This window comes from Aegilops tauschii, chromosome 7 (genome assembly GCF_002575655.3).
Source record: "Aegilops tauschii subsp. strangulata cultivar AL8/78 chromosome 7, Aet v6.0, whole genome shotgun sequence".
Lineage (NCBI taxonomy): Eukaryota > Viridiplantae > Streptophyta > Magnoliopsida > Poales > Poaceae > Aegilops > Aegilops tauschii.
Genome location: NC_053041.3, coordinates 124,029,172 through 124,043,479, shown reverse-complemented (window position 1 = coordinate 124,043,479; position 14,308 = coordinate 124,029,172).

The following is a 14,308-nucleotide window of genomic DNA, read 5'->3' as shown; positions in this document are numbered from 1 at the left end:
TGAAGTGGTAATTTTGAGAGCTAATGGTTAGGATGAGTGGTTCCTCTTTCCTGTTTAGCTTTACAATAGAATATTGTTAGTCATGCACACTTGTGCATTTTCAGCCAGGCCCAGTGGAGTTGGCCTAAAAACATTTCTTTCTTGAAGCCTGCTACATCCATCTCAAGTATTTATGGTCAAGGGTTAGCAGGGCCATCCAAATAGAATATGTTGGGGTTTGTCGACGCCGAGGCACCCTAAAAGCCTAAGCTTTCATCATTTAGGTTTTTATCGACACCGAGGCACCCTAAAAGCCAAGGTTTTATCCTTTAGGGTTTGTCAACGCTGAGGCACCCTAAATGCTAAGTTAAGTTTTCATCATTTAGGGTTTATCGATGCCGAGGGACCCTAGGTTGACTGATATATATGGGTATCTTCTAATAATACACCCTATCAAGAAAAGGGAAGGAGAATTCTAAGTTGGGCCTAATCACTTGGCTCTATTGCCACCTATGCATGGTTTAATGCAGCAAGAATAAAGGGGCAGTTGATCCTACTTAATTAAGTACTAAGATACCCCGGCCCATGCATTAGTCGCAAGTGCCCCATATGTCCTATTTTTAGCGAAGTCATGCTAAAATTCACGGAAAATTTCAGCATGACCTTTGCTGAAAATAGGACAAATGGAGTACCCGAATTTGCCGGAACGGAAGTTAATCGACATTCCGGCAAACTCAAGGGCCTCTCGGGGTACCTGCAAAATCATCACGACACGATGGTCGGAGACAAAACCCAGCAAACTAGCACCACAATGTGCCTCTACTTTCATATGGATGAAAAGGCCACAGACCATATGGTCCTCTGCTTTCATATGGACAAAAAGCAGCTCAACTTATGTGAGCTTCCATTCCAGATCTAATAGGTCATCCAACAAAATCAGCTCAACTTAGACTGTGAGCAAACTACCTATTGAAGCAAAGGCAAATATCTCTGAAGTCTGAACTAAAGCAGGGTTTCCTTGCTAATGATCCACAGTCCCACACTACTGAATGGGTTTTTGTAGAAACAAAACAGACATCACAGGAGAGAAGTCCCAGTGGACAAGTCAGAATGGCATAAAAACATGACTGCATACATTAGGGCATATGTGATTTTGGTACAGCTACACTACTGCAGGCTGCATACATTCAGTCATTCTAAAATTTATTTTAGTCTACTACTAAAATTCAGCACTAGCATATCTTCAACACTCCAATTTCTTTCAGTTTTGGCAGTTTATTTCCAGCTTCAAAATTTAAGAGAATTAGAATAAGGATAGTAGGAAATGAAAAAGAATTATGCTCAAAGAACAATGGTAACAGCAAAATATTGAAACCTTTGGTAAGCATTATATTACAAAAAAACAAGATATGCAGTACTATACAATATCCATAACCAGAAAACAAGACATGCATAGGCTATATTTGAAACAAGATATTTTGCCAATCTTAGTTAACTGAAACTATCTACAATTCATGTGTTCAAAAATTCAGTTACATTCAGCTGTTGTGCAAAAACTATCCTCACTTTGCTTGAGCACTGCAAAATACCTTTCCTATGCAGCAAGAGAAAGCTGTAAAGCAGGTGATCTCACCTGCAAGGCACCAGGGTTGAGAAGCAACACACAGATGCCTTCTTTTGGGGAGGAAACAGCAGCCCAATTAGTAGTGCCTCATTGTTAAGGTGCTGTTCAAGCTTCTTATATGGATGAGATGGTATGATTTGTGGTCCTAGGAGATTTAGTTTGGGGGTCATAATCTCCAACCTCATCACAAAATACTACTACTACTGCTGCATATGATTCATGCCCTAAGCACAATATACTACTACTACTGCTACATCATATCATAGGAAATAATTGCCACTGATATCATTCCAGCCTCTCAAGTGGAAGATGACCCAGCTAACTGAATTTAGTTTCAGTAAGGTTTTCAGTAAAGCCAAATTAACTGAATTTTCAGTGAATTTAACAACAGGAATTTTCTTGCTGGCATATCTGAGAAACTTTAATTTCTCATAATTTATCAGCATGCTAGTCAACATCAAAGCTCTCCTTGTTTCGAAAGTAACTAGAACAACAATTGTGCAGACCTGGCAAATTTTTTGCACTGCAAATTCACACTGGCATTGCAAATCGTCAGGTGTAGTACTGGCATTGCATTGCAAATTCACCATAATCCCTCATGACAGTTAGATGGAGTAGCACTCTTGATTAACAGGATGGCACCGACGGCCTGGAAGTGATCCATGGAAGAACTCACCTTGATGGACGTGGTCGCAGACGAGGTCGTAGATGGCGGCGGAGCAGAGACGAGGTCGCAGACGCGGTCGTGGTGCTCCGGTGGACGCCGGCGTCGAGGAGGCTGCGGCCGGCGATCCGGAGGAAGGGGCCCGTGATGTCGTCGGCGTCCTTGGCCGCCTTCTTGACCTTTCGAGCAGAAGAAGGCACGGGTGGTGAGAGGAGGAGGAGAAGCTAGGGGGATGGGGGAAGGGAGGGAGGGGACGTACGTGCTGGGGCGGGGGTGGAGTCCGGCGGGGGTCGGGGCGGCGGCGTCGAGGCAGCGCAAGACCACAGCGGCGGACGACGTGCAGGCGCGGCGGACGGAGGGGCGGAGCAAGGGGGCGGCGGCGTACGGTTGGGGTCGAGGAGTGGGGGATCTGGCGAGTGAGGGAGGGAGGGAGGCGACAGTGCGAGGGGAACAAGTATAAAAATTCTAATGGCGCACCTCCCCCTGGTGCGCCATAAGTACGTCGATTCTAATGGCGCACCTCCCCCTGGTGCGCCATTAGAATTTTGTTTTACTTACTAGCCCGACTGGTCAGGTTATATCCCACCTAAGCCTATCTCCATCAGAACACGCCTACTAGCCTGACTGGTCAGCACCCAGCACACACACTAGGAGGTCCTGGGTTCGATTCCTAGGCTGCCCAATTTTTTTATGCATTTAAAATGCTGTTTGATATTTATTTGTGTTTAAATATGTTCAAACTTGTTTAAATCATAACAGTAATATTTTTTTATAAAACAGTAATAATTTTTATAAAAAATGCATTTAAAATGCTGTTTGATATTTATTTGTGTTTAAATATGTTGAAACTTGTTTAAATCCTAACAGTAATATTTTTTTATAAAAACAGGGTGCGGGGGGTGCTCGGCGGCGGTGGAGCGGGGGAGGGTGCGGTGGGTCGTCGGGGGTTATGGGGGGTGCTCTGTCCTTGTCGTTACCGGTGTAGGATTCCATCGTTACCCCGGAGTTCTGATAACCATCGCTCTTCATGTCCTTGTCCTCGGTGTAAAATGTGTGTAGCTGTTGAATGCGAGGCGGAGGTTGCGGCGCGCGCGGGCGAGGGCGAGGTTGGTGTCGGCCCTGCGGCGCTGCTCCGGCGAGAGTGGGGTGGGGTCGGAGGGGAGGATGGGGAGAGGGAGGCGGCGGGGGCGCGGATTGGGAGCGGACGGAGAGGAACTGGCGCGGGGGAGAGGGACGAAAGGGAACTGGCGAGGGAGAGGGAGGAATTAGCTATAGCATTCATTTGTGACGCTGGAGCAGGCCGGAGAGGGTGCAGGGGGTCGTCGGCGGCGGTGGAGCGGGCCGGGGAGGGTGCGGTGGGTCATCGGCGGCGGTGGAGCAGGGGAGCTAGGGTGCGGTGGGTCGTCGGCGGCGGTGGAGCGGGGGAGGGTGCGGTGGGTCGTTGGCGGTGGCGGTGGAGCAGGGAAGGGTGCGGTGGGTCGGCGGCGGCGGCGGAGCGGGGGAGGGTGTGGGGGGTCGGCGGCGGCGCCCGGTGGAGCGGGGTAGAGGGTGCAGGGGGTGCTCGGCGGCGAGGGGGACCGGATCTGGCAAGGTGGGATAGCGATCGCGAGATGGAGGGGGATCCAGATCAAGTGTCCATGAAATATACACTAATGGCGCACGGGGAGCAGTGCGCCATTACTAGCTTAAACTAGTAATGGCGCACTGCACCAGGTGCGCCATTAGTAGTTTTGCAAAAAAGTAAAAAATAAAAAATATATTTTAGTGGCGCACTATGTTGCTGGTGCGCCATTAGTATGTCTGGCAAAATAAAAAAAAATTGTTACTAATGGCGCACCGTTTTTATGGTGCGCCATTAGTGTCTTTCACACTAATGGCGCACCAGCACATGGTGCGCCATTGCTATATAGCAATGGCGCACCACATGTCTGGTGCGCCATTAGTGGCCATTCCATCTATAGCCCTTTTCCTAGTAGTGGGTGGTTCATGTAAAAAAATATCTTTCCTTATCTTACCGACTTCGGCCTTTCGAATACAAGCTAGAGACCATATGGAACATGCAACCACATATGACACCGCGAAGTTAAAGCAAGCACCTGGGATGGTGGTTCATTGCGAGCGAGGTCATCAACTCCAGAGCTACGTTTACCGTCTCCATCTGCTGACACTGCACCCTTTATAGCGCTGTAACGTCTCTTGCCTAACCGCACACGAAGCTGGAGCGACTTCTCTCTTTTCTTTTTGGCTTCTCTCATGGCAGCAGAGTCTGAAATACCCTTGCATAAAAACACAATAGTGAGAGTAAGGGTGAAGGTTGTGCAGAACTAGTGCACTGTAAAAGTAGCAGATAGCAGGTGGCTAAAAAATAAATGATAGGAGACATATGATAACTCTAAAACATTGCATGGCAAACAAAATTATATTCTACTCCGTATGATTTTGTAATATATGAGCACAGGAAATGCAGGTACACCTCCAGCACACCACCACATGTGGTCATATCTAAGATAACAGTCGACTGAAAATAAATAGGTCAGTCGATTTTTTTAATGAACCGTCCGATCTATAAGGAATGGGCAGATGGCCTTCGTCTACCTCCCGCCAGTCACTATTGACGATCTTTCTCGAACCGCCAGCGACCACCGGCCCAGACCCCTGCCTCTGCCGCCCCGCCCTCCCATCAACCTCACACCACCGCCGTGCTTGGCAGCGCCCCCAGGCCATCCCTTTAATCCCGTCCGACCTCCAGATCGGGCACCAGTAGCTCTAGGCCGCACACGCCCCTAAGATAAACACCAAGGCGCTGCTTCCCCGGCGTAATAGGCGTACTAGCGCCTATTACGCTGGGGAATGCTTCCGTTAATTGGGAATCAACTGGCCAGAAATTGAAATTCAGGGGGGCGCCGGACCTCTAGCTAAGGTGAAATAGTACATGAGGAGAAACTTGTGCATCGCGAGTTACTAGGAACATTTAGTATCAAGAAGAAGCGGTCAACTATTGTCTTTTGTGGGATGAATACCGTGCAAGCAGAGACGTAAGATTTGCACGAATAAGGGAAGAGGAGTACCTTTTTCGGTTGCCGGTGTGGTCACCTCCACATGTCGCGCCGATCTTCTTCTTTTTACCGGGGAAACCGATGTTCTGGAGGGTGCAGGCTTGGACGAACCCATGGCCAAATTGTTGACTGTGTTGCCGTGGCCATATGTCGGCGGAGCGGAAGCATATCCGAGGCGGCGAAGGACGGCGTAGCAGGAACAGCTCCGGTGCGGTGGAGGGTGGCGAAGTTGGAGCGGCAGCGGTGAGGCGCAGGACGGCGTGGTTGAACTGGCTCGGGTACGGACGGCTCGGCCTCGGCTTCAACTACTAGCCGTGGAGGGCGTTGCGCTTGAGGTTGCGGTGGACGACGACGTCGGGGTATCGGCTCCGGTGTGATAGAGGAGGGCGACGGTTGATGGGTGGGATGGGGTGGCGGACGGAGGACGCCGGCTGGTGGAGAGGTAGTTTTGGCGCCCACGGAGTAGGAATGGGGAAACGGACGGGTGGGGGGGAACCATGTTTCGGTCTGGGACGCGCTTGTTTTTGGCTTTTTTGAACAGAAGATGGGACGCGCTTGTTTGAAATTTGGGGAAAGTACAAACTTTGCCCCCCTCTTAAATTTCGGACCTACTGCGGGTCGGGGGTAGGATGGTAATCCCAGGTGTCCCAAATAGTGGGCGGGAGCGATTTCGGCCGCGCGCATGTGTGCTTAGGCGGCCATTGTGTATGAATGTTTTTCGGATGCGGTTGCATGGCGTCTAGATGAAGCTACAAACCTACCCCGGTTTAGACCTTTGGACGTCGGGCCGGTAGGTTTCATGGGTCGGAGTTATTAGAAAAGTAATTTCCTTGTACTACCAAACATTGGTCTCACGAGGTTTCCGGCGAGTAGAGGCTCTTTTGGCGCTTCGTTCGAATTTTGAAACACAAGCATTCACGTCTAGAGTACTCTTGAACTATGAGGATTGACCTAAATAGACAACGTTATATTTGACCTTGTATGTCTGAAAACCTCATTAAATTATCCGCTTCTTTTTGAAATTTTGACACTTGAAAATCCTAGAACTACGATTATTTTGGAATGGAGGAGCTAAATTTGAATCTATTTTGTACACGACTACATATGCTATTATGTACAAAATCAGAGCAAAGATTGGTGCCCCCATAATTTAGGTATGGTTTACAAATGCCATGATATCAAATTCAAATAATTGAATGGACTTCATGTTGAATTCGATTTTTTTAAACCACCTTAAGTTGAATTCAAATGTATGCTAGTTCATAGGTAGCTATTTATGATGTCCATTGTGTAACTTTCGTATGTATAATGTGCTTTACACACACAACATGAACTATACCCACGTTTATATTCGATTGCTAAAGCGGTGCATTGTCTGGAGTTCAAAATACTAACTACGTGGATCAATTGTGTCGAATAATAACATAGACATGCTCAAATTCGATAGAATCTAGATGTCTGATGGATCAATGACCGGTCCTTACGCGAATTGCAAATATCATGATCCCATCCTAATATTTGGATACAATTTATATCTTTAATCAATGTGTAGAGCAGTCTTTTACGTGCAGTTTCACTCTCCATCGGTGGTCTCTCACACATGATCACACACTCTCTCCCGAGGTGTCTTTCTTGCACACATGCTCTAGATATAACCCTCCCTCCCTCTCGTAACCATTTACAACTGTTTTCACTAACCTTTATCACAAGCACTCTTCCTCTCGCAAACATACACACGCACAATCCTCATCGACCCTTTCTATATACATGGACCTGCCTACGTGTCTCATGTACGCACATTATCTTTACGCATGTCTCTCACGCATTGTCTCACACCTCTCTACCTAATCGACGAGTATGATTCTAGCAGAGCATTCTGTAGGATGCCCCTTAAAGTTAGGTTGGATGAATAGTAATATCAGAGATAAAGGGGTTACCTTAGTCTGAGAACCTAGGGTTACAAATCCTAGCCGGCTTTGTCAGTGGCCATAGAGTCCTTCACAATTCTGCTATCTTTGTCTTGTACGACTAGTCATCCATGGGTCTTCCTAAATGCGTCACGGGCCGTCCAATGTGGCGCAGGTCAGAACCGAATGAAGGGCCTCACCTCGACCCACAGGACCTCACGCGGTGACACACCCTCTGCCCCCACGTCTCATTATCTTCTCACACCCACACATACCAACACAAACACCACACACACAGAAAATTTCTCCTGGTGTCTCTATTCCCTCCCCCCTTGCATATACACACTCAAGGGAATGGAATCTCTTGTCGTGACGTCATATTCGTCTCTCTCTCTCAAGACCACTCTCATTTCTCGTGCTATCTCTCCCACGCCCCCCCCCCGTCGGCCCCTCTATCCATGCCTCTCTCGAATACGTAATATACACACATACCTCTCTAGGCCCCGCCAAATGCATCAACTACACATTCACACATGTTACATCACGTACCCCATTGATCTAAAAAGCCCTCTCTTCACGTTTATTTCGCATGCAACATTCCTTTTGAATAAAGTGTGGCCAAAAAATTATTTTAGAGTTTCTACATATATACAACATTACAAAGTTATATGGAGGAGTACGAACGCTAATTTGCATTGCATGGTACCCACAATGATATTTATTCCGCACTGTGAATTTGTATATTTTTATACTATATACAAAGTTAGTCATAATAAAGAGAAACGAAGAGCATCTCTCTCTCCATCGCATACCCCCCCTATACGCCCCTTTCACGTATGCACACAAAACTATCTCCAGGTCCTCTAAAAGTAAGCCCCCAGAAAATTCACGCATGTTCCATCTTTCTCTCGCGATATATGCAATGATGATCATTGTATTTGAAGCGAAGGCACGATACATACATTGGACTTCAGAATCCACTCATTACGGTCACCATTTACGTTTAGTTGTTATTATACAGTCACGGGCTCACCATACAACTCTGTATTTGCTCATGACATGACTAGTTGACCAGTTAAACGCTCCACGTGGCTCCTCTAGTGTTGCATCACATTATCTCACTACCATCGTGCCCACCTGTCGACTTGTATGTACTCTTCTTGTACAGTCTTATAAAATACATAAAATACACTCTAATAAAAAACAGAGTTGGTGATGATGGTGTGCCTGCCATCCTGCAATATAGGCCGTCCGATTTATATCTGACGGATAGGAAAGAAACTATGGCAATTTTGCAAAAAGGTACCCACACACCTCTCCACATTTGCAAATAAGGCCTTCCCTCGTTCATCCTTTTCTCTCACAAGATAAACAAGTCATACTAATGCATCTTGATGTTACGTGCAACGCACGGGCATCTTGCTAGTAAGAATGAAAACAAACGACAAAATATATATTTGGACGGTGGTTCGAAGTCATGACCGCGGGCACAGCTGACAAGGTGGCCTTGTATTGGTATGCTGAGCCGTCTGTTTTAACACACAGGAGCTGGTGTGGTGATTATACACACACGCACGCATGCACACGAACTGCATCCATGCAACACTCACACAAACACATGCACCCACGCACGCACGCAACACTCACACGTACACACGCAACCACGCACGCACGCAACACTCACACGCACGCACACAACACTCACACACACACATGCACGCATGCATGCACACACCAGTACACCACACGACCAACACACACTCTCACGCTCAAGTCCTCAACCTACACGTGCATGCACACACATCAGGCCCTGACACACACATACACAACTAGGTGATTCCCGTGCATGGGTTGGAGCCTTGTCGCGCCTGCGTAAATTTGTGTTTATCTGACCTTTTGCCTATGCGAACTGATAGGCGGGACCCACAAGGAACGTGGTCAATTTAACTAGTCAACATGGCGCCACGCAGACTATTTGGCCGGTCAACAGAGTGCAATCTGATGCTGAACTGTGAGCATGTGACCGTATAATCACCGCAAAACGTATATAGTGACCGTAATCAGCTTATTCTGAAGTTCGGTGACCGTATTACGCTTTTCTCTCTGTAGGCCCTCCAAAACTACATCTCTACACGTTCTCGCATGTTACATCTAACAACTATGCAATACATCACTACTACTACACTCTAACACAATAAATCATATGTGTTTGTAGTTTTACTAGATATCATATTGGTACTTATAATTATTCAGTTTGCATACATTAAAATTGCCTTTGAAATGTATGGCCAGTATCATCTACCGCGCGGGAAAAATCCCGCCCTTTCCTGTTTAATCGGGTTTGTATCGATGGATTGTGCGAAACAGCAAAACTATAGTACTATACAGTACTACAAGTGACAGTTCACTGGGCCGTTGTGTCGTCTACTCCTCCGTCGTAAGAGTGCAGCGCTCGCTTTCATAATCTTCTAGTCCCTTTCGCCGACATGTGGGACATCAAGCTACCGGGTCCACGTGCCATACCGGAATACAGTGTAGAGCAGCCGGGGTGAAGCACCCCAGTCATGGTGCCGGCGTAGTAATGAGCAATGAGGCGTCAAATCACAAGCTGCACCTTTCCCGCAGTTAAGTTGGAGGGACAAAGCAACCATCATTTCACTCGTTGCTGAATCCGCTTCTCCCTCATCTTCTTCAACTTAACCACGTGTTGCTTCTGCCGTTGTTCTGCCTCATGTGGGACGCGGATCAGCTTGGTAAAGCACTGACACGTGGGACCGCATGTTAGCAAACCGCCAGGACAACGTCCTCCGAAAATAAGAAGCCTAATCCTAGACTTACAAAGGGCTACGTAGCTGCTACGTATACTTTCCATCTAATCTATATATGCCCCCCTGATTTTCAGGTGGGGTGCGCCTAATCCTCTCCTTTAATCCAATCAAATAGTCCCACATCACATCAGTTCGTAACTTTACGTAAACCATTACGTGGATGTAGCATTGCTCAAATAACAAACCTCCCCCGCCATCCGCGCAGCAAAATCACCTCCTTTTTACTAATCTTGATTCTATAATTTTTTAGATCAATATAATTGAGATTTGTATAGATAGCACACAGGAGCAAAACCAAGTGGTGCGGTTAAGGGCATCCACAATGTGTAGCCAAATGTGAAAATAGCTTTTGGCATCGTAGGAACCATTGTGGACGGTGTTGCCAAAGCCAAAAAGATGGAACCGAAGCTCCCTGATTGATTGATTGAAGGAATAGAAAAATGCAACGTCTCTCCTCTTTCTCCCATGCTTGGACGCACGTAGTACAATATAGAGCACAGAGTCTACTCCCCAGTCCCATCTATCACAAATCACAAAGTAGTGAGGCGTCAAATCACAAAAGCACGGACGAAGCAACCATCATTTCACTCTTCGCTGACTCCACTTCTCCATCGTCTTCTTCGAGAAACCATCTCACCGCACTAGTACTCCTAGTAGTACTAGTAAAGGACTTCCAGGATGCAAACAAGGCGGTTGTCTCGGCTTGCAGGCGGCACTTGCGAACGACTTACCGTGGTCTCCCTCAATGGTGTTCTCCGTCGAACGCACTTCACCAAACCACCAAAAAAAGATATCGTCGACGTCACCGCAATGGGGAAGGAAGTCAAATATAGTTACTACCTCCATATTTTGTACACAAGGCCAGTATATCAAAATTACAATTTGCAAAGGGCCACTAACACTAATCGAGGCAAAATTGATGGGGTTAGCAACCAAGGACATTAATATCCCCTGCATGCATGCGGAAGTGAGATGGTTGGTTTGCATGGCGCTGCATTAATCAAGCGATGAGGAGTGAGATGGTTAGCTCTTTAGTCTTTGGAGAAAAAATACGCATTAATTGACACGTGAAACGAGGATTTGTATCGATTAAATCCCACGAAGGAAAACCCCGCCTTTCTTTTTTAACACTAGTACTCCTAGTACGTACGTACTTATCCTGTTTGGGTCTAGGCCTTGCATTGCCAAACTTCGGCACGCATTTTTGCCAAGCTTGCCTAAAGTTTTCAAAATGAGAAGAAGGTACACTTGCGCACGGCTGTTGCGGTCGCACCGCACCCTCACACGGTCGCTCCTGCACGCCGCGATCGCACCGCACCCTCACACAGTCGCTCCTGCACGCCGCAAACCCAACCAAGGGAACGCACCCTCACTGACACATGTTGTCGCATGTGAACAAACCAAACTCAGCCATCCTATCGCTGACACATAATTTTCGTTCATAGAGTATGTTTATCCAACCGCATGTTGGGGAGTATCCGTACGGCCCGTGCAGTGGTCTGTTGGGGAAGAAGAAGAGGTGACGAAGAAGGAAAGAAGGGTTAGGAGACGTAGGATATTCATCCAACTGCCTAGAATGGTAGACTGACCCAAGTCAGGTGACGTGCATAACAAATATATGTTTTTACACAGCAAAAGATCCATAAAAACAAAAACATAAAGAAAAACTATCACTGCTCGCGGAAAGAGACGGCCTCGTCGTCTTTGGCTGCCGACGCGAACCAGCCGTCACTGCCGACGTGTGTCTCCGCACCGTGGTTGTCCTCGGCCTCCTGCTACTCGTTCAAGCGGAGCATGCGGGCGCTCTGCGGACGAGAGCACAGCCCGGTTCAAGTCGAGGACGTCCGGTTACGCCTGCAGGAGGGCCTCGATGGCAGCGGCATCCGCGCGCTCCGCGTCGAGTCGAGCCTCCGCCGCCTGGTTCAAGTCCAGGACGTCCGGTTCCGCCTGCAGGAGGGCGTCGATGAGAGCGGCATCCGCGCGCTCTACGTCGAGTCGAGCCTCTGCCGCCCGGTTCAAGTCAGGACGTCCGGTTCCGCCTGCAGGAGGGCCTCGATGGCAGCGGCATCCGCGCGCTCCGCCTCAAGTTGAGCCTCCGCCGCCCGGTTCACATCCATGACATCCGGTTCCGCCTGCAGGAGAGCCTCGATGGCAGCGGCATGCGCGCGCTCAGCGTCAAGTTGAGCCTCTGCCTCCCGGTCCTCCTTTAGTACCGCCATGTTGAACCGCTAGTCCGCCTGCACCATGGGGGACTCGGATGCCGGCACGAAGTCGACGTCCATTGTCTCATCCCATCGGGGGCCTTCTGCGCCGCGACCTCCGCCATGGACATTGGATCGGCTTCCTCCTCCTCGTAGCTTGGCTCCAGAGAACTCGGGGATTGGCCCGCCGCAAAGCGAGCTTGGGAACGGAGGTTTGTGGCGCCGACTGCCGCCGCGATGTCTGCGCGGCGCTCCGGCGTCAGCATCTTGTAGTAAGTGATCTTGCGGGGCACCATGGCTTTCCGGGGAACTAGGGGACGCTTGATGCGGGCTAGGGGATCGAAAGGTGGGGGAATGGGCTGGAGATTTGGTGTGGTTTTAGGGCAGTGGCTGGCGTAGGCCGAGCAGCGAAGGTTCTGGTGTGAATAGTGGTTCCGGTGACGACCAGTCAATCGGTTTTGACTGTACATCGCTCTTGTCGCGTTCACGTTGGAGCCCGGCATGCTGGACCCTCCACGTCGCTCACCGAATGGAACGCGCTTCGTCTTGCGTTTTTGCTGGCTTGTGGGACCGCAGTTGAGAGCAAACCGACGTCCCTCCCCCTCCCCCGCCTGCGTCATTTATTATACAACCACTCCCTCCGTTTTATGCGGAGTAAATAAAACAGAGGGAGTATACTACAGATGAGGGTCCCCTGACGTGGCCGAACCCATTGAGTAACTGACATGCGGGGCCTAGCAAGCATGGGGTCCGCTAGTAAGTGACCGAAAGGGAGGGTAAGGCAGGGATACCTACGTCAGATGATCCACTTCCACTATACTACTTTGACCAAATGTTAGAGTAATAATATATGACATGCAACTTACACAAATGTTAGAGTAATAATATATGACATGCAACTTACACAAAGCATACAGGGTGTAATGCGTTTTCCGAGGCTAACTTTGACCAAATGTTAGAGTAATAATATATGACATGCAACTTACACAAAGCATACGGTCAAATTCGTATGTGAAAGGAGTTTACAATGATATAATTTTCACCTTATACATCTCATGTACTATTAATCTTGTCAATAGTCAAATTGGAAACCATCTCGAGTACAAATCTAGGAGTACGTACGAATCTAACAATATTGATCGGGCGTTGTTGAATGTTGATACCTTTTTTTATCAAAGTAGAGATACTTTGACTACACATAAAACTTATATGTAAACTAGAAAGGATAGGGGGAGTATATTGTACGTTCAAAAACGAAACGAACATTGAATACCCTTTATATATGATTTGCGGATGCTATGATCACCGGTTCAAAATTTTGAATCCGCCTTAGGTATCACGTGCCCCCACTCGTGCCCTCTCGATTTCATCTCGGGGTCCGGAGATCTATTGAAAGAGAACTAGGGTGGGTACATGCGAATGATACTCGGCGGAATGTTCAAATGAGGCATGCGGGAGGATGGACTCGACTGCAGGGCGACATGATCGATGGAGAAGAGGGTTGGAGAGGAATGAGAAATAAGCAAACGCCACATGATTATACTTGAACGGCTCAAATAAACAATAAGTTGTCTCGCTTGGCCTACATAGTGAAAGGCCTAATGGGCAACGCGGAGCACTGACGCTCGAATATGGCCGGGAAAACAGGGAAACCGACATGTGGGGCACATCCGTCGGGACGACGTAGCGCAGACTAGTCCAATGGAGGAGCTGGCCCACGACCTCCTCGCCACCGACAACCGTTCATGTGGGTCGTTGGGGCCAACAACGGGGTGCAGCTCCAGCACCGCCTGTGGACACGGCGACCATGGTGAGCGACACGCTCATATCGTCGCTAGACACGGTCGGTTTCAGTGTGCCGAGGGTGGCGTTAGTGCTGTGGCACGACCAACGGTATGTTTGGTTTGTGCCCAAGGTTGCCCCATCAAAGCATTGGGTAGCCAAAATTTTGGTTGAGGTATTGGTTGCCCATGATTTGGCCGACATTGGCAAGAAAAATGAACTACAGTTGGCTAGAGTTCATTGGCATGCCAAAGAAATGGCAACCAT